Source organism: Tiliqua scincoides, chromosome 2, assembly GCF_035046505.1.
Source record: "Tiliqua scincoides isolate rTilSci1 chromosome 2, rTilSci1.hap2, whole genome shotgun sequence".
NCBI classification, from domain to species: Eukaryota; Metazoa; Chordata; class Lepidosauria; order Squamata; family Scincidae; genus Tiliqua; species Tiliqua scincoides.
In genome coordinates, this window is record NC_089822.1 from 239502443 (window position 1) to 239523659 (window position 21217).

The following is a 21217-nucleotide window of genomic DNA, read 5'->3' on the forward strand; positions in this document are numbered from 1 at the left end:
TGTAGAAACATGAAACTACCCTATGCTGAAGGGCCAACCTAAGACATTCTGCTGCCCTGAACGATGCATGATTTAGGAGAAACTAAAAGTATCCTGGTGCAGGGGACAGCATGTTGGAGCCAACCCAGCCTGCAGTTTGCAAAATAGATAGTCCTTTACTTGTGGACTTGCTGTGAAAGGTAAGAGTCCATAATTGGGCTTTTAAGAGAAGCTTGGGTGTTTGCCTCCCTACCTGCACAGCAGAGTGGCAGCACATGAAGCAAGCAGTTCAGAAAGAAGCCACAAACACAGCAAATTCTTCCAGCAGAGACTTGTATTGTAAAGGAGCAGGCAGAAGAATGGTCGTCAAACAAATTCATGGTCAGATACACAGGATAACAGCAAACAATGACTCCAACATTGTGGGGGCCCATCCCTTAGACATCCACCACAAACAGCCCACCCCTAGTACCTGAGGCAGCCACATTATATCTTGGAGTCCACCAATCACAGTGAGGGTGACTCATAGTCTGATGACTATCTTGTGACTCAGCCCTTTTTCCTTTGCTTGAGATCATGTGTCTCCAAATTATTCACACAGATGCACATCTTTCATCATTAATACTGAAGGGTTACAGAGTCTTAGTTCCCAAGCCCAGACATCATGGCTTTTCTTGCATCATCCTGAACTTAAACAATCTTTGTCTTAAATGGGCTCAAGGCCCATTCATGCACAACATGCTTCCAAGTTTCTAATGCTGCAGTGGGCATACTCAGGGCAGCCACAGCTACTCTGCTTGATTTGCTCTGATTGGAAATGGTTAGAAAGGTGGGTGAGAATGATGGACAGAAGAAAAAGCCAATAAGGGCAGATACTAGTGAGCTGCATTCCCCTAACTGGTGGGTCACTCACTTGAGAAGGCCAGTATTGGTGGAGCGCTGAAGAGGCAAGGGGCAACTGTAGAAGGTGGGAGGGCCAAGCAGAACAGCAAAACCCAGGTGGCCCAGCCAGGTGAAGAGTAACTGGAGTACCATCTTTGGGAAAATCATCTGCAAAGAGATCCTGATCATCTTTGAGGATGAGAAGAGGAGGGGCTGAGCTGTGCAAAAGGGCAATTAACGCACCTTGGAACAAGACCTGCTGGGCTGGGCTAAAGGTCCATGCAGGACATCTCTCTGGCCTCATCAGCAGTCAGCCAAGTGTCTTTGGAAAGCTCTAAATAGGTAAAAGCACGCCCATGTTTCTTTCTCTGCACCTTCTGACACTCAAAGATATACTGCCCTTGAGCTTGGAAGCTGTATTTAGCTATCGTGGTAATCGCTAAAAGTGATGTTAAGGTGGAGTGACACATTTAAGAGTCTACATAAAGGCACATGGTGTGCTGTGGGTTGGCCACCCCGGCTTAGACTAAGAAAGGAAGCAATGTATGGTGAAACCCTCCATTCTTTCTCAGAATAAAAGCTCGATAACAGGCCAATCCTATCCTGGGCTGTCCCAGAGCATGCAGAGACTGCATGCTATAGGTCAGCCAGGAACCAGGCAGTGATGGAGAGGTAAATAAACCTTTTAACTTTCCTACTCTGCCACTGCCTGGCACCCAATAGGTCTACTTAGATCTGTCCGTTCTTTGGTTTGTGTAAATCCAAGTGGGTCCAAGGGTATGTATTCTGCCCAGGCTGGGGGCATAGAATATCAGCACCGCTGCTGGCTCTAATACCCACCCTGACACACCTTCAACATGTCCTTGGCTCAGCCCCATCCCTGCCCCACCCCACCTCCAGAATACCCTCCTCTGCTGACCTACCTGCTCTGGCAGGGACTCAGTATGCTGTTGGCATGTGCAGGTGTGGAGGGGCCTGCCAGCCATTTGCACTGGTGGCCCCAACCCGTGCGCCACTGCAGTGACTGCTGTGCCAGCAACCCACTCGTGCTGCCACAGTCTGCACCATCCCTCATAAAACATCTTCTCAGTCTCTTCTTTGTTCACTCTCATTGAGCTTCCACTTGTTCTCTTTGAATTTATGGTCTTTGAAGTCTAAGAGTTATGGAACTGCCTCTTGTCAGGTCATGGGATTATTTCTCCCTGCTGCTGGGAGTGTGGGGAAAGAGAGCTTCACGCTCCGGTTCAGTTTTGCCCTCTCTCCCCCCCCAATCACTCACATTTTGCTTCTTTTTTGGTTTGTTTTTGAAAGAAGCTGTCTATTTCAAGTTTGAAACTGTGATAGCCGATAGGCCCGTCCTATCCAGGCCTTGCACTGACAGAAGTCACTCTCTTTTGGCACGGATCTGGGTCGCTAGCAAGCAAGGCCCAAGAGCCAGGCCAACCGCTGCTCTCTCACCACTCAACTAGGTTGTAGTGCTTGCACAGAGCTTGTGGTGGACAGGCACAGTGGTGGCTCTGGTGGCTTTAGTGTAGGCACTGATATTGAAAAGTGGCTGGCTGCCCTGGCATCACTGGTGATGAAATGCAGCATAACACAGTGGTGGGTTTTGCTGACTGTCCAGTCCTCTGTTTGGAGGAAGAGCTTTGGTTTGCTGCATCATCGGGCCAGAATGAATCAGTCCACTGGTCTAGTCCAATTCTGGCTCAGTGTCATCACCACTGACTGGCTGAAGCTCTCCTCAGTTTCAGAGAAGATTTCCTGACCCACCCAATCAATGTCAAGGAACTTGGAACCTCAGCTTTCTGCATGCAAAGTATGTTCTCGATCACCAAACCACAACCCTTCCTACTGTATTCTTTTTATAATGAAATACACAATGGCAATACGGTCTGACACAGTTTAAGCATGCAGCTCCTTGTTTCGTTTTGCAACATTTTCCACAGAGATAATGCATCAGGGTACAATGAATGCACAGTCTGGGGCATTCATTAACACATCTGTAGGGAGCCCCCCTGCATACTGGACATGCTGGTGCCCACAGATGCTTTAATGAATGTGCATAGGTTGAGGGCAGAGCTTGCCACTGTGATGCCAACACCTCCCCATATGTGTGCATGAAAAGAATTCTGATTTTCTGTTAGGATTTGTCCAACTGGAGCTCCAGCCAAAATTCTGTAACAGCCATCTTTCATAATTCAGTGGGTCCTCAGTAGCTCTGGGGGATTCATTCCAGAATTCCCCATGGATACAAAATTCCACCGATAATTAAATCTGCATCTGGTGGACCTCAGAATACCTCTGGTTGCAACCAGAAGGCACCAGAGCCAACTGGAAGTGACTTTTGGTTGCTTCAGGGAGGTCTTCATCCATGGGTTTGACTGTTATGTGAAAATCCCCTTTTTCCTTTTAGGTGTGATTTTCTCTCTATATCTGGCTATGTACTCCTACATTCAACAATCAGGTCAAGTCACAAGCTTACACAACCTCCACCTCCCTGTGGTTACACATATAGGCATCTTAAATCCACCTCCCTATAAAGAAGTCTGGCATCTTAAATCATTGTTTAAGTGTCTCCTATTCATTGTATTGTTTTAACTCAATCACTGCTTAAGTACTGTATGCAAACTGGAACTGCCTTCTTGTGTTGATGATTCATGGTATTGTTAAGCAAGCCACAGACCCCATAGAATTTTGCTGATAATCCTTTCTGTGTTTTACACACTCCCAAGCACCCAGCTGGTAGTAAGGAAGCTACAATCTAGCTCAGCTCTGTCTGAAAACCCCTTTTAAGTGAGGGCTTCCCCTCACTCTCTCTCTCTGGCTCTCCCTTCAAGGACCAACACGCCTGTGTTGTGTCAGAGGGTCCTCTACACAGGACTCTCCCCCCCAACCGCTCTACAGGACAGATAACTATCTTGTGCCTGAAAATCTTTCCCTTCTCCTCCCCCCTTTTTTCTCCCCTTCTCTCCCCATCTTTAGTCAGCAACTGGGATTGTCAGATCAGGGACCCCTAAAATCCTTCCCTACAACCTTTCCCTTTTCTAATTTCCTCGGATGCACCAAATACTCTCCACACGCAACCACCATGAAAGCTAGGTACACTGGTTTCAAGTACGAGGACCAAGAAACATATACTTATCATTTTTCCATGTGCATTATGTTTGATTGTTGGCAACCTTCAGTCTCTGAAGACTATGGTATCGCGCTCTGAACACTTCTGGAACAGCGTCTAGTGTGGCTGAAAAGGCTGATTCGGGAGTGACAATCCCTTCCACACTGGGAGCAAGTGCAGTGTGTCCCTGGTCTGTCTCCCTGGCTATGGGCCTTCCTTCTTTACCTCTTAGCCTCAGCCTGTTGGCAAAGTGTCTCTTCAAACTGGGAAAGGCCATGCTGCACAGCCTGCCTCTAAGCGGGCCGCTCAGAGGCCAGGGTTTCCCACCTGTTGAGGTCCACTCCTTTGTGCTTTTGTAATAAAACTATAATCTTTTATTAAAAGTTATCTTTCTCCCAGTCTCCTCTTTAAGCTAAAGGGAATTTCTCTGCATTACGCCATCTTGTTATCCAGCCTACAATCCTAAGGGTCCAATAACGGCAGTATAATAATTCCCCTAAACAAAACAGCCCTTTTGGTAACATGACATCTGTGGAGGGCCCACTCTAATTGCTTCACAAATTCTGGGGGGTGGGGGGATAGGGGTTGTGCATAAATGTTAATCCTTCACAATACTGCACTGCACATTTTTTTAAATGCCTGTTCTCCAGATCATACCCACTGCAACCCCAAGAAACTATACCTCTCTTTTTCTCTCTCCCCCCTCCCCCCCCAGTCCTGTGCACCAGACCTCTAATCAGTGTTGATTATTCAACAGAAAAGCTAGGCAGAAAAGGCTCAGGGTGGGAAACTCGTGTTGGGTAATTGTCCAGAGACTCTACATGGTGTTAAATATTGCTATATCACCACAGCAACATTAATGACTCTTCCATGCCCCAGCAAGAGAATCGGTTTCCAACAATGGGAGGCAAGCATTTTTTATATATATTCTTCCAATAAAACAAGTTATTGCCGCCTTGGTTGAATGCCGGTAATTATAAACTAATTGAAAAACTGTAAAAATGTATCCATTTTTAATATCACCATCTGCTCTATTTAATCTTTTACCCCATTTCACACTACCAGCTCTTCTAATCCTTACCTTTTTATTAGATTAGCAAGGTGGAGTATCACTCATGATGTTTTCTTTACATTTCCTAAACAAGCTGTTCTGAGCACACACAGAACTCGGAATATCCGGCCAAGAACCTTATAGCATCTGAAACGCAGATTGACAAATGCGAACAGATTGAGGGCCCAATCCTATCCAACAAGTAGTGATGCAGCTGTGCCAATAGGGTGGGAGGATGCTGGGAGTGCAATCACGGATGCCTCCTCAAGGTAAGAGAACATTTATCTCAGGGCTGCATTGTGGCTGCATCAGTGCTAGAAAGTTAGATAGGATTGGACCCTAAGGCCGCAATCCGCAGCTCTCTTACTAAGCAGTATAGTAGTATTGGCAACCTTCAGTCTCGAAAGACTATGGTATCGCGCTCTGAAAGGTGGTTCTGGCACAGCGTCTAGTGTGGCTGAAAAGGCCAATTCGGGAGTGACAATCCCTTCCACACTGGGAGCAAGTGCAGTCTGTCCCTGGTCTGTCTCCCTGGCTATGGGCCTGCCTTCCTTTGCCTCTTTGCCTCAGACTGTTGGCCAAGTGTCTCTTCAAACTGGGAAAGGCCATGCTGCACAGCCTGCCTCCAAGCGGGCCGCTCAGTGGCCAGGGTTTCCCACCTGTTGAGGTCCACTCCTAAGGCCTTCAGATCCCTCTTGCAGATGTCCTTGTATCGCAGCTGTGGTCTACCTGTAGGGCGCTTTCCTTGCACGAGTTCTCCATAGAGGAGATCCTTTGGGATCTGCCCATCATCCATTCTCACGACATGACCAAGCCAACGCAGGCGTCTCTGTTTCAGCAGTGCATACATGCTAGGGATTCCAGCACGTTCCAGGACTGTGTTGTTTGGAACTTTGTCCTGCCAGGTGATGCCGAGAATAAGCCCCACTGAACATAGTTGACCTTATTTCCAAGGAAATGTGCACGGGATTGCGCTTTTGGTGTGGAGTAATCTTCATAGACTGACAGCCCAATCCTGTCCTTCGCCCCTCCACTTGTGCAGCTGTGCTAGAAAGACATGTGTCATATCCAGTGGGGAAGGGGGCTGGGGACAAAGCAGAAGGCTTTGGAAGGGAAAGCAAATTTAATTCCCCTTTTCCCTCTGTAGGCCACCTGCCCCACAAATCAGACCTGCAGCAGTGATTTCACTGGCAAAAGTCTGGATAGAGAAAGGGGGTGGGGAAGCTGATACGGGGGGGGGGGGTAGGATCTGGTGCATGCCATCGCAGCTGGATCTACTCCTTCCTGCACCCACCAACTTTCCTTCATCGGTATGCAGCAGACATTCCATCAATGCGTGCAGGAAAGCTCTGGCCTTCCTGCCAGCACTCCAGCAGTGCGCTACTTGGCACCCTGCCGGAGCATGCTTTATGGCCATTTTTCAGCAGCAGCCACCAGTGAAATGAGTGTTCTGTTGGTGGCAAGGCCCAACAGGAATGGAACAAATAGCCCATCTATGTTTCTGACACAATAACTCTGTTATTCTTTACAGTGTCATCAGGGCTAGCGTTTCCATGAAGCCAATGGAGCTAGTTGCCTTGGGCAGGAGATTGGCAGGTGGTGCCTGATTGTGCACTGGTTCTCCTCCCACTTCCTGGATTTGAAAAAGGAGATATGGTAGAAGAGGAAGCCCAGAGGAGAGAAGATGGTTGGACTAGGCAGGGGTCTCCAAAACCTAGCCCAGGGGCCAGATGTGGCCTGCGGCCAAGCTCTGATCTCCTGAGAGCCTCTGGCCCAGTTGACCAAACATAACCAGAGTTGTGCTTGTGGAGTGGGGAAATGGGGGTTCATTTAAGTGTGTGCTTTATTTCTTGGGCTGTGTTGGTGCTTGGAGAAATCCTGGGCATTTGAGCCCATTCATTTATTCATTCATCTCTAATGTATTTATTTAAATTTTATATTTAATTTTTTTCCAGCCCTCAACACTCTGCCAGATATTTGATGTGGCCCTTTGGCCAAAAAGCTTAGAGACCCCTGGACTAGAGGGTTGGAGGTGCTCTTGCCCAGCCCTCTCATCTCCTCCATGAACATAAGAACATAAGAAGAGCCCCACTGGATCAAGCCAAAGGCCCATCTAGTCCAGCTTCCTGTATCTCATAGTGTCCCACCAGATGCCTCAGGGAGCACACAAGACAACAAGAGACTTGCATCCTGGTGCCCTCCCTTGAATGCTTCCTCTTCCACTCTGTTCACCTCTCCATTTTCAAATCCAGGGAGTGGGACGAAAAGTAGTGGGGGCTATGCACAACTATGTAGTGGGGGCTATGCACAACCAGTTAAAGGGACATGGTATTTGATGTCCTTCCTCAGGTACTGAGAGGTTGGTCCAGCCTGGAGTATCGTAAGAGTCTCCGCTTTCTTTGCTCTAGTCTAGCCTGTTAAAATGCCCACTGTCCTAGCTTTTGTCAGACTAGCCAGGAGCAGGAATCACTCCTGCCAAATAGCTGGACTCAACCATGTTCTGAATTTGCTAAAATGTTGCAGTGTGAGAGGAGAGACAGAAGAACTATTATACCATGTAGGACACAGGGAAACACATTTTAGGTGTGGGGTGCAGGGCCGTAGCTAAGGGAGGCTAGGGGGTTTTTGCCCCCCCGAACCAGCAGTTTGCCCCCCCGGCATTTTTTCCACACTTGTCGTGTAAATGTGGTTTTGAATGTCCTCCAATTTAGCTCCTGTTCCTTGAGAGCTCAGCCCCTCCCTGCAGGCAGCCTCCTCCAATCAGCTCAGGTTGCTGATGCTTAGTAACTCACCTTAGGGGCCAATCATAGCGACCTGCTGATAGTCACAGGACACCAGAGAGGCAGGCATGAAAAAGCCTGGAGGGAATGTGCTCAGTAACTTCAAACACCTTCCTGGCTAGGCAGGCACTTTGCACGACCCCGGAAGCTGCTGCTGAGTGACTCTGGCATCATTTGGGGGTGAGCAGACAGGAGATTTTGGATGGGCCATTTTTACTGTTTGGGTCTGGTAGGGCCTTTCTCTTTGGGGGGGGGGGGAGAAAAGCATGGCTCTGGCTTCTGAGATTTTTTATGGACCATTTCTGCTGTTTGGGTCTGGTAGGGCCTTTCTCTTTGGGAGGACGGAGAGGAAAGCAAGGGTCTGGCCTCTAAGGTTTTTAATCTTTCCAAGAGATCTCAGAGTTTTTTTTCATGGGTATTAGAGATATACACCACCAAATAAACAGACATTTACTCTGAAGAACATTTACTCTGAAGACATTTACTCTGAAGCACTCTGAAGAGTGCAAAAGAATTAGTGTTCATTAGCGTTCAGACACTCTGAAGACATTTACTCTGAAGCTCTATGAAGAGTGCAAAAGAATTAGTGTTCAAATCTTCCAACATGGACCGTTTTGTTGTCAGAACAAACCGAGCTTCAAACTCGTGTAATCAAGAAACTTTGGAAACAACAGGTGGAGACAGAGATATCATTGCTTCTGCTAGCACCAGTAAGGCAAATTAATGAGAAGACTCCTGATGATTTAGCACATAGAGGAGACCTATTAAACAAATTAAACTTGGTAAATATCCAAAGAACAAAGATGGCAGATCATTCAGATCAGAGTGGTTTCAACATTTTAAGTGGTTGGAATATTCTTCAAAACTACATGCTGCATTTTGCTATCCGTGTTGCCAATTTGTTCCATTTACTAAAGAGCAAGCTTACATAAAAAAGGGATTTAGCAATTGGAAGGCTGCATTGGATAAAACTAAATCAGGATTTTTCAAGCATGCTTCATCTGAGACCCACATGCAGGCTATGTTAATGTGGTCTGAAAGAAACCAAAGAACTGATTCAAACACATCTATTTCAACTCTAATTAATGACAATGTGCTTGAAAAACATAGGTATTACATTTCAAGCATTGTTGAAATCATTCAGTTTCTTGTAGCTAATGAGCTTCCAATGAGGGGAATATACAACATTGAAGAACATGTGGAGCAAAGTTGATTAAAAAACCTTTTCAAATATACCCTCAAAAAGAACCCAAAACTAGCTGAATCTTACAAAATTATTCCAAAGAATGCCACTTATCAATCCCCAGAAATTCAAAATGAAATAGTTAAAGTAATGACTGATCTCATTCAAGAGGAAGTTTCCAATGACATAAAGAATGTAGATGTCCCATTTTTTTTCTGTCTTGGAGAATGGAACACAAGACAAAAATCGAAGAGAAAAATATAGCAATTGCTACTAGGTATGTTAAAGATGGTGAAATTTACAAATCCATGCTATCCATAGAGACAACAACTGCTTTGGATGCTGAGACTTTTACAAACACAACTTTAGATACGTTTCGAAGGCATGGTTTAAATCCTAACAATCTGTTGAGCCAGTGTTACAATGGAGCATCAGTAATGAGTGGCAAGAAAGGTGGTGTCCAGGCATTAATAAAAAAAAAAACTGAAGAAAGAAATTCCATACATCCATTGTTTTAACCACAGGCTGCATTTAGTTGTAGTTAAAGCAGTTGAAATTGTGCCAGTGGTGAGGGAATTTTTTGGACAATGTGTGGAATTATACAACTTTTTGACCCGTGGGGTAGTAGCTGCTGAGTATGAAGGCAAAGCTCTTTCTCGACTGCTGGAACAGAGATGGTCAGGACATCTTCAGGTGTGTAGGACAATTTTTGAAGAATACAAAAATATATCAAAAACTCTTGAACTAATATCAATAAATAATGGAAAAAGATTTGCTGGGGAAGATGTGGTTCTTAGCACTGGTCTCCATCTTATAATGCGGAAGCAAGAGTTTATAGATTTTGTCTAGTGGTAATGAAAAATATTTTGGAAATTCATTCTCCAGTAGATAAGGGCCTCCAAAGTCTTGACATTTCCTTGGAGCAGGCCTAGAACTTAATTCAAGTTACAGAAAGTTCACTAGAAGACTTAAGAAACAGTGAGACTTTGAAATCAATTCTGCAGGAAACATCAAAACTGGCTAAAGAGTAAAAATGCCAAGGAAAAGGAAATTTAATTCCTTACTTGATGATTATGTGGTGTCTGAAACAACAGGTAACAGAGCATCATGTAGTGACACCCACAGTAAGCATGCTTCTGACTTTTTTGAAATTCTGGATGTAGTGCTAGCCAAAATAAAATGAAGATTCCACAACAATGAAGAGATTCTTCAGGCAATAATTGCAGCAGAAAATTTAGATGTTGAAAATGGTAGGCTTAATTATCTAAAAAATTTCAATATTACCATTCCAAGTAAAGAAGAAATGAAAGTAATAAAGCATTTCCTTGAGAAGAACAAAATTGAAAAGCGAAATTTCTTCAGTGAAATATACAAACATCGGAGTGCCTTTACAGTATGTTAGCTGCAGTAAGAACTTTTGCATGTAGCACAGCAGTTTGTGAATCAACTTTCTCAGTGCTTACACGAATTAACAGACCTCAAAGACTATCAATGTCTCACTCAAGAATGGCTAATTTAGTATACCTAGCTTTTGAGCTACAGAGAACCAAGAATTTAAGTGTGGAAAAGGTTCTAAGAAGATTCAATTCTCAGAAAGATAGGAGAATTCAGCTCTACTAGGTAGTTTCAAATCTTCTGTACCTTGCTTTTTAAAAGTAATGAATAATGTAAAAAACTAATGTTCCGCGGTGTTGCTATATTTTACTTCAATATCTTTCCTCTTGCTTTTAGGTAAAGTAAATTTACTTTTGTCATCAGCAAATGAAAGGCTTTCAATACAAGTAAATACTACCTATATCATAATTATGTGTTTTACTTTTGCAGTGTTGCAAGTCTGTGTATTGCACTGGTGTCCAAAATAAAAGGACAAGTTGCATGTTATTTCTGTGTAGACAAATAGATTTTACATTGCACACAGAGATGCATTTATTCTATGCAGATCGTTGTTAGATTGCTTTACAGATAATGAATGGATCTTTCAAAATATTTCCTCCTAATGCAATTTGGGTTAGTTATGTGTCTTTGATGTTTCTCCATACTTCCTTCATTTTGCACACCAGTATAGATACCTGACATAATTGCCCCCCCCTGAAAAAATGGTTGTCCCCCCCACCTCTAGAATCCTGGCTACAGGCCTGGTAGGGTGTCTTCTCTCCCATAAGCCTGCCCAACTGTTACACTCACCCCTGAAGCCCTTTGTTGAATACTTCCCTTTATAAGTTTATAGGGCATGACCAGCACTCTGAATGGTTTTTAAAATGGTCTGTCACAAGTCCCTGTTGTAAGCTTTCCGTCACAAGTCTGAATTAGCAATCTCACAACAATATTCCGAACAAACTTTCTCAAGATATCACAAAGCTGCAATGTGTACAACATTTGCAGTCAACGAATGCTTTTTCCAGCACTACTACGCTGTAAATGCTTTGTGCTGGCTACCTCCCCTGCAAAACAGTGCAATACCATGCATGTCTATTCAGACACAAGTCCCTTGGGGTTCAGTGGGGCTTATTCCCAGGAAAGCATGTATAGGATTGCTGTCCAAATGCTTTTTTTCCTCTTCCCTTGTCAGAAGCTGCAGTGTTTATTAACATTCTACCACAGACTCTTCCTCTGAGCAGTTACAATGTCCAACGAACTGTCCATTTCATCTCTGCAGTCCAGCAAGTGCAGGAAAGAGGAGCTCACATGTAGCTCTTTAGCCTGTTTATGGTGATGTGATGTAACTGTTTAATTGCCTCTTAAATGGACAAGGAGGATTATGTGCTTCCGCTAATCTATACACTCATGGTGGACTCTGCTGGATGATACACTCATGACAGACTCTGCGGCTATCAGTTTGTACATAAAATGGGGCCACCCACAGACAAGGTAGTGGTTTCTGTAAATGTGAAATGACTCCCTAGTGGCATAAAAGGGGATAGGTTTGTAAATTAAAAGAAAAGAAAAATCCCCTCACCAGCACCCATGGAATATGGAGCTGTCCATTGGGGGGAAAAATGGCAATATTCCCATTTTCACTTCAATTTTAAAACAAAACTGAAGCACGTTAAGGTGTTCAACCCAGTCCTTTTAGGATCAAGGGAATGATTTGCACTGTCTGTTTGCAAGCTGATTCTTTTTCCTTTCTTAAGAATTAGGCTAGACAACCTGTGCAATTCTTTGAATCTAGATCTGGGGGTTTTAACATTATTTTTCATGTGTAGAAAGTGAGTAGGGAGGAAGGAAGAAGCAGCAGCAGCTTAACGGATAGTGTGAATTAATTTTAATACTATGCACTATTAATCTCTGTGTAAATCTGTGCTGCGGTTCTGCATGTGATGCTCAGTTCATATTGAAGATGCGGCTCAGTTTACAGGGCGTTTATGTCTGTTGAAACCACGCTCGAGTTTATGTGAACATAATGGATTAGTCTTTCAGTCTGTCAAATGTCAATAGGCAGAGCGAAATGCTTACACTGTAGTTATAGGATCCAGCAATTAAAGCATCTGATGAAAGCATCTTTACTGCAATCAACATTTGTCCCAATTATTCTGCCATTAAACATTAAGAATAATTGAAGCAAATGGTGCCCGATAGAAGAACTACATCTGTTCTGATAAATTCTAGCAAAAAAACCAACACATTGAGTCTCCCCCCCCCCCAAGCATGATATTTCAGCATTACTTTCTATAGCGTATGGAGAGCCATTTTGGAGTTTTTATTATGACGTATGAACTGGCTTGCTCAAACAAATAATCCATCACAGCAAGGCAGCAGAGAATATGGGTAGCCCTGAAACAATATTGATTTAATGGAATGCAATCTATGGAAAATTACTCAAGAACATAAATGGTAACAAATAAATTAAACAGAAGCCAGGAACTTGCAATCAGTCTTTGTGCAGGAGAGGTTTGGCACAGGGGCCCAGTCCAAATATTTATGGTAATAATTAGACTCATTCATGCCTGAGTCAGATTGGGCACTGGCTGAGATCCCATGGGTCCCCAGTGATATCAATATGCCCAGCTCACAATATGGAAATATCCCAAGATCCCCAGTTCACCCACAAGGCTCTTCTCTGACCAAAAGCTATCCCTCTCAGAGAACGAGCTAGCTGTGGTATGGGCCTCCAAGGGTGAACAGAAAGTCATAAATAAGGGCAATCAACAAATGAGGATGAAAGGGTTAGGGTAAAAGGGATGAGTTAGAGTACCAGACCCCCTGTAATGGATATCTCTGTAAACAAATTGCCGATGCGTATCGAATTGCCCTCCTGATCAACATCCTGAGGATCAAGATGTTGATCTGATAACAATGCCAAATGTTGTTTGTGTGCCTGCCTGTATGTTATTTTTCCCATGGATGTTTTTTTCTCTCTTTGTGTTCTCTTGTCCCCCTCCCCTATCTAAAAGACCCTATAAAACCTGCATCATTGTAATGCAGCAGTCCTCGGGGTCCTCCACGTGTGTGTGTGGGGGTCCCGTTTGCAAACGAGTAAACGTTAGAAGTCCTTTGAATTCTCCTGTCATCTGTTGGTTGCCTCTCCAAAAATCCAAAGAACCGTGTGTGTGTTCATTCGGGATCACCAGCCAATTCCTAGAGTCCCCATCAATTGGCAGGAAGCATCAGTGGCATGAGTTGCTCTATCAAGCATCATGCGCTCTGTTGCAACTGGGCATTGTCAGTGGGCATTGCTCACTCACAGTAAACAGGAGAGGAGAGACAGACTGACTTGCTCTGTCACCAGCTCTCTGGCAGCCTGTTGTTCCAGCACCACTGGGGTGTTTGTACAGAAAGTCCCTCCACAGCCTTTTATGGCTTCAATCCCCAACCCCACAATCTCATGCCTCAGGACTTTGTGGCCACCCTGTACAGAGAGAAAACAACCTTTACCTTCCCTGCCATCCAGAAAGGCAAGGGCAGCAGTCTTTGGCTACTCCTGTTTTAGCACCCCAGCAGTGCTGAGAAAGGTGTGTCTGAACCACCCCCTTTCCACCTTTCCAGGCTGGGAGATCAGCAGACATATCAGTAGACCATTCAAGACCATCTCCAAGAGAAGCCCAAGAATGTAGAGGGCATTACAGCAGTCTAGCACTAGTTGAAATGTCAGGTCACACAACTGAGAATAGCCTAGCTGATCACCAAATCACTGCTCCCCATGGTCTTGAGGTAACCGTGTGGAGGACTGTTGCGATGTGTGAACTGTCCTGCAGACTCTCCGAGGAGATGGGAAATATCTGTAAAGGTTCTCTAGCTCATCCTCCCAAGAGGAGAGAACCTGCCAGGTAGTTGGTAAATGTGTATAAAAGGCAATAATTTGCATATATTGTTGATTCAAAATTGTTGTTTTGTACTTGGGTTTTTGGCTTGTCCTTTGCAGAATTCAGAACGCTGTGCTCTGTGTTGTTTCTGTCTTTGGCCAACGAGTGTAATCGAATGGAGCTTGCCAAGGAGGGTTGGGACTCATTAAAAAGTGCAGAGAGCAGTTGTGGTGTCCCAGGAGAATGGAGGCAGGAAACATGAACTGGGCAAAAGAATGGGAAGAAACAAGCAACAGGAGCTCTACATTAGCCAAGTTAAACATTTTGAAGAAGCGATGAATATTTTACAGGATCTTTTGAGTTCTCCGGAATGGAAGGTGGTAACTTGATATGAATCCTGGATATTCTCAAATATAAAGTGTTCACTAGGAATATATTCTTTTTCATCCATTTTCCTTCAGATAGGCTGGTGTCTCTGGTGTGCCTCTGCAATGTAAAATAATATTACAAAAAGTAAAAATAAAAAAATAATAAAAAGATAGCATTCCGTTAAAAAATATAGCTACTGCATGATCACCAGGGACTGACCTTTAAAAGTATATTTAAGTCTCAATCTTATAAATACTTACCAGGTAGCTTCCATTAAACCCAATAGGAATTGCTTCTGAGTAGGTTTGCATAGAATTGGGTTGTTAATTCTTTTCATTCCAACCACAACCTCTTTCACTTCAGGTGTTCCAGGAAACAAAGACTTTGTTTTCAACTGTATATTACAGCCATGAGATTTTTAAAAAATGCATGACCAGCACCAAGAATCACAGACATTGGCAATTATCAGGATTCACCAGATTGAGGGGTCCATTGAGCCAATTTTCTGGCAAATGTGACCTCTAATTCAGCTTCCTCCACCGCAGTAGTGTAGCCAGCGTGGGTGGGTATTCAGGTTCAGGCAAACCGATGATGCCCTCCATGTCATCACACCTGTACTGTCACCCCCTGCTTCACACATGCACAGCCCAGGACCCAGAAACAGCTCCATTTGGAGCCATATGCAGCCAAGGGTAGGCGGGAGGACCGATTTTGTGGCATTTGCCACACACCTAAGGGTGAGGACTGTCAGCCCCATCCACCCAGCTCAGTTGGTGGAAAACTGCCACTCCATCACGGGGAGAAATAAATCCCCCTTGGCCCAGCCTAGCTATACCATTGCCCTGCTTTTGAGAGTCCAGCGCAGGTCTCCAGCATAAAGCCCAGCCTGGTCAAGGATGAAGGGAGGACTGGCTAGGCTACTGGCTGGAGCAGATGCTGGCTAGCCCATGAGCCAAAGCAGCTTAGGGCTGTGAGAGCCCCAGACTGTGGGGAGAAGGACCTGGGTGATGCAACCCTCTTCCCCCACAACCCTATGGAAGCCACTTGGGCCAGGCTGACATCACTGAGGCCAGACCCCGAGGTGCCCTGCCACTGCCTCCTGCAACTCAGGGGGTTCCCCCGTGTCCCAGGCCTGACAGCCATATTGCAGCTGGGGAGCTTAAGCTGCGAAAGACTCACTTGACTAGGGCCATGGAGAGAGTTCAAAGAATTGTAGAGTTGGAAGGACCTGCAAGGTCATCTAGTCCAGCCCTCTGCCTGTAGCAGGAAGTTGTCCTAGAGCATCTCAAGCAGGTGCCTGTCGAGCCTCTGCTTGAAGATCTCCAGTGAGGGAGAGTCCACCACTTTCCTCAGCAATCTGTTCCACTACCAAACTGCCCTGACCATCAAGAACTTCTTCCTGATGTCCAACGGGAATCTCCTCTCTTGCAGTTTGAACCCACTGGATCTAGTTCGACTCTCAGAGGCAGCTGAGAACAAATGGTTTCTTTTTTCTCATGACAGCCCTTCAGGTATTTGAATAGCACTATCATATCAATGGCATCCATCATATCCATGATATTCATGACAAAGGCAAGATTCAAAGTCCTGACTCGCAACACTCAGGCACTGATATTTGCACAGTGCTGACATCAGTGGGATTTTCTGCTTGTGAAGCACTGATGTTGATTTCCACTAGGTGCATGAGACACACCACATTTTATCCTATACAAAAAGTTGACAATACAGAGTCACAGCTTTAACCACCGAGCAGCAGTTTTTGTACAGTTTATCTATCTAAACCAGGGGTGTCCAAAGTTTTTGCCAGGAGGGCCACACCGTCTCTCTGACACTGTGTCAGGGGCCGGGGGGAAAAAGAATTAATTTACATTTAAAATTTGAATAACTTTACATAAGTTTACATAAACGAATATATTAAAGATGAATTTATATGAATGAATGAAGGTCTTGCAATAGCTATAAAGGGCCTTGCACAAAGCAAGGCCAGCCTTTCCTTTGCTGCCGCTACTGCATCACAGACGTAAAACAACAAGCAGTGGAGGGAGCCCCCATCCCACAGCTCACGCGAGAGGTCAAACAGTCACCCTCACGCTGAGAGCAGTTGCATTGGGCCAGTGTGGGCTTCAACAAATCTCTGGAGGGCCAGAGGCTCATTGGAGACTGGGGGCTCCCTGAGGGCCACATTGAGAAGCCTCGAGGGCCACAAGTGAGGCCTCAAGTAGCCCCAGGGCAGGGGTTTGGGCACCCCTGATCTAAACAGACAAGCCACAAAGTAGAAGTGAGAGTCCATTCAATATGGGAAGCCATTGATCTGAACCATGGAAACAATATCTCATCAAAATCTCAGGAAGCTTTTCGTGAATTCCTCAGTTACATGATCCATGTCAGCTTCCCTGAAACAGCAATTTCTAGCCTTATGGAAATGCTGGGTTTATTTGAAGATGTGCTCTCGGTTGAAGCAGCATGACCTTGAGGCTCAACAGGTCTAGCTTGTGTCCCCTGTGAAAGGAGTATGCATCCTAGATTAGGCGCCAGGATCCTGTGTTATGCGCAAGGCTTCTCAAGAAAACCCAGAGGTGATTTTAATTTAGGATCCAGGCTTTTATGGTGTTTTATTGTTTATATATGTACATTATGTTTTTAATATGTTTTTAATTGTGAGCCACCTTGAGTGTCCTCATGGGATAGAAAGGCGGGATATAAATCTCTTAAATAAATAAAAATTAAATAAAAATACGTCGATGTGAACATGGTTCCCTATTTGAAAAACCACTCATCTGGATCCAAAAACATACATGACAATGTGAAGCCAGAGGGGGCCAAGAACACAGTTAAAATATCTCTTCACATGCTAAAGCCACAGCTAAAACTCTATGAATAGTATGGTAGTCAAAATTGCTAAGTGGGAGATGATTTCCTGATTTATCATCCATTCCACTTGGAACCTCTCCTTGATTCCAGATCATGCGCGACTTTAATGCTCCCATTCTTAAAGGCAGTACCAAGATATATGCTAGATCTTGCTTAAGTGCTAATCAAGGTCTTGGCAGCTCTCAGTTTCATGACTGTTCACATTAGAGTGGAAATGCATCAGAGGCAAGGCAGAAATGGCATTTCTCAGCAGTGTGTCATAATGATTGGTGGTATGGAGGGGGTTGGACATGGGCAAGAAATGCGCTGCGTTTCATTCTACCGTCAGGCCCACTGTCTCACTGGGAAACATTTGCAACTAAAATTGTCGTTCATTTGCAGAACGTGCGAGAAGAATGAAGCCTTGGCTAGAAATATGCCGAGGAGCTGCTATAATAAATTTGATATTATATGCATGACATGGATGAATAGACCATTGTTTGGAGGGCCTGACAAATAAAACCGGTGCTGTAGAGGGAGAATTACTGAGAGGGGGGGGAGAAACATTGTTCAACAAGCCATGCTTCAAATAGAAACCAAGTCTGAAATAGCCATATATTATTTCACTGCTTTCTGAAAAACTGAATAATGAGGAAGGCTTCCTCGGCAAAGACATTGTGCCTTGATTGATTGCCATTAAGTGAACTTCCAAGAAACTTTCTTACAAATAAGTGGAAACTTCAGTATATAAACTCACTGGTTGGGGATGTCAGAGGCATTCCATACAACTGTTGAGAACTGCAATGCCTCGTTGGCCATAAACAGTGGGACCTCCATAGGGGTTTGGTTCTGGGAACCCCTGCAGATGTCAAAATCCACGGATGCACAAGCCCACATATGTAATGCTGAGATAATTGCAGAAATTGCATAAATGTATGTAAATTGCATAACTTGCATTAATTGCCTAAATGTGTGTAAATTGCATAAACGTGCACGAATGGCACAAGCGAGGAGCGTGCTGCAGACTGAGAGCGCTGTGAAAATGGCAGGAGACAACAGCAGGGTGTGTAAAAGAGAATTATTTTTAATGCCTTTTCAATCCACAGATGGTTAAATCCATGTGTCAGGCCCCAGGATCCTCAGGGGGGAGACGCCCCTCACCCGATGAGAACACAGACCCCTTTAGAGAGGATTTTGCCTTTAGGGAGAGGGGTGCGACCCAGTGGGGAGCCCCACCTCCGCACATACGGGACCTGACTAGGAAAAGGAGCAGTCTCCAGGATGGAAGGGCTGGACCCAGTAGCCAGTCCCTGAGGCATCTGCAGGTGGATGGGTGAGGGGGGAGAACCTGACTAACCCCTTGGCTGGTCACTAGGGTCCAGCCATTAGGGTCCTGACCGTGGGGCTGGACCGAGACCACCCATCCCATCTTTCCTAGTTGCAGCCCGCAGCCAGGCCCCTTTGGCCCCGCCTTGGAAGATCTGCCAGGGGGAGCTGGATGAGGATGCCAAACTCCCCTATCCCCAACCCCGTCCTCTTTTGAAGGAGTGGCCCACCCCTTCGTCCGTCAAGGAGGTAGAGGGGAGACATCGGTGCCCTGCCACCCTCCTCATGGCCATAGCCTTGGCCACTTCCAGACCAAGGGAGGAGAGATCCCTCGACCCCCAGAGTCTTGGAGCCCTACCCCAGAGAACTGAAGGAAGCTTCCAGAGAAGGACATTTCATAGGCCTGGCCCCCTGTTACATGAATAAAGGAGTTGCTATTGCACCTTTGCCTCTGCCTCTTCAGTAAGCCATGCTTCCATCCCATCCCTCCCTAGACCTTGTGGATATGTCTACAGGCAGCACCTTTGACGTCCCGCTCCCCCCTTGAGGAGGGGCTGATGCAACACCATCAGAGCCTGTGGAGACAGCGGACCCGCTATACCTCCTGTGCACTTCTTGGGAACTGTTGGGTTCATATGAGCCCAGTTCACACAAATATGAGTTGGAGATATAAAACATGTTCCTTGATTGTGCCACATGGGAGTTGGCACAATTCAATGGCACAGCATCTCTTTTGTATGAAGAAGGACCTATGATCAGTCCTGGCATCTCCAGCTAAAAAGGATTTGGGGCAACACCTCACCTGAGATGTTGGAGAACCACTGCCAGATGGGGTACTGCTCTTGATGGTCCAACGACCTGACTCAGTATAGAGTAGCTTCAGATTTTGAGGGGATCAGATGACTAAATGCTTCCAGAAATAAATGATCTATACACAGAAAACTAGCATGTCAAGGACAAGCGTAGTATGCACATTATTTTTCCCCGTGAATTCTCTCTCTCTCTCTCTCTCTCTCTCTCTCTCTCTCTCTCTCTCTCTCTCACACACACACACACACACACACACACACACACACACACACACACACACATACAGAGAGAGAGAGAGAGAGAGAGAGAGAGAGAGAGAGAGAGAGAGCAAATAATAGCACAGGCCTGCAAAATTGAGGTTCAGAAAAGCTTTTTTTCAATCATTTATGATGGTTTTATATAGATTTGGGGCACTAATTCCAAAAATTGCCCTGTAACATCTAGTTGGAGATATGGCATAGCCTCATTCATGAATGTTTCAAGCACCTTCCTCCTGAGGGAGACATGGCATAGGCTTCCTCACAAGAAAGCTGCTTGAACCGTTCACTAATGAGGCTATGCCGTAACTCCAAAACTAGACGTGATGGGGCAAAACCAATGCTACCTTTGGAATCAGCACCCCAAATATACCCAGGAATAGGTCTAACTTTTAAAGACAATAGAACGTCTGTTCACCCTGTACAGTTTTGACATTTGCTTTATTAACACCCCCCTGCTTCTGTCTAGCTGTAACATCCGTTTGAGTTAAAACAGTAGCATATGATAATGCCTAATTTGGCCTGGTGATTTCTTTAAAACAAACAGCTGTCAAAGGCACAGGAGCAGCCCACGACCACTTTTCTGTGCAGTTGGCAACCCTAGATCTGCTGCTTATGTCAAACAAGCTTTATTCACCCCTGATTGCTATATGGGAAGCACATACCAGGCATAATATGGCATATTTCTTCTTGACCCAGTTCTGCAATTACTGTACCATTCAACCAAAAGGTGTATTTCAATAGGATTCATTCCACTGAGTTCTCTTTTCCTGCTTGATCATTTTATAATCCTTCTAGTTCAGCCATTTCTCCCACAATAAATGCCAATAGAATCTTCATGTGTAAAAGTATGTCTCATAAAGCTATTTGATTCAGCTTTAATATCCAAAAGGGCCCACTACATGATCATTTTAGACTTTCTTATGGCACAATAAACCATATAAATGGGCCAATTCATTTCTGCAAAGAGTCCCTAGCTTCTGATTTCTGCCAGGATCTTCCTGGAAATAATTAAGAGGGCCATTAGTGTCAACACAGATGTCATGGCCTCTCTGATCTTGTGACTCTTGCGAGAGGTTGATGGTGGGCGTTAGGAAAGAGGGATCATTTGAGCAAACAGACTCTCTAACTTCCAACATGATCATATATACTTTTGTGACTCTCCAACAGTTTGCTAGGAAATGAATCAAGGCAAGTGTGGAAAAACAAGGAACACGCTTTTTGCCATGGAAAGACTGTGGCTCAGTGGTAGTGCAAATGGTCAGCTTATCCAGTATACCGATGGAGTCAAGTTCAAACCCTACTTTCTCCCGGCAAAGCTGGCAAAGGGCCCTCTTTGGAACTCTAGAAAACCGTTGTCAGGCAGCATGTGCCA

At 44.9% G+C, this 21217-nt stretch overlaps 1 pseudogene; it reads right to left on the bottom strand.

Moving 5' to 3' along the window:
* Window positions 1-1130: 1130 nt before the first annotated feature.
* LOC136638965 (monocarboxylate transporter 2-like) overlaps window positions 1131-21217 on the bottom strand; it is a 194990-nt pseudogene continuing 174903 nt past the window's right edge.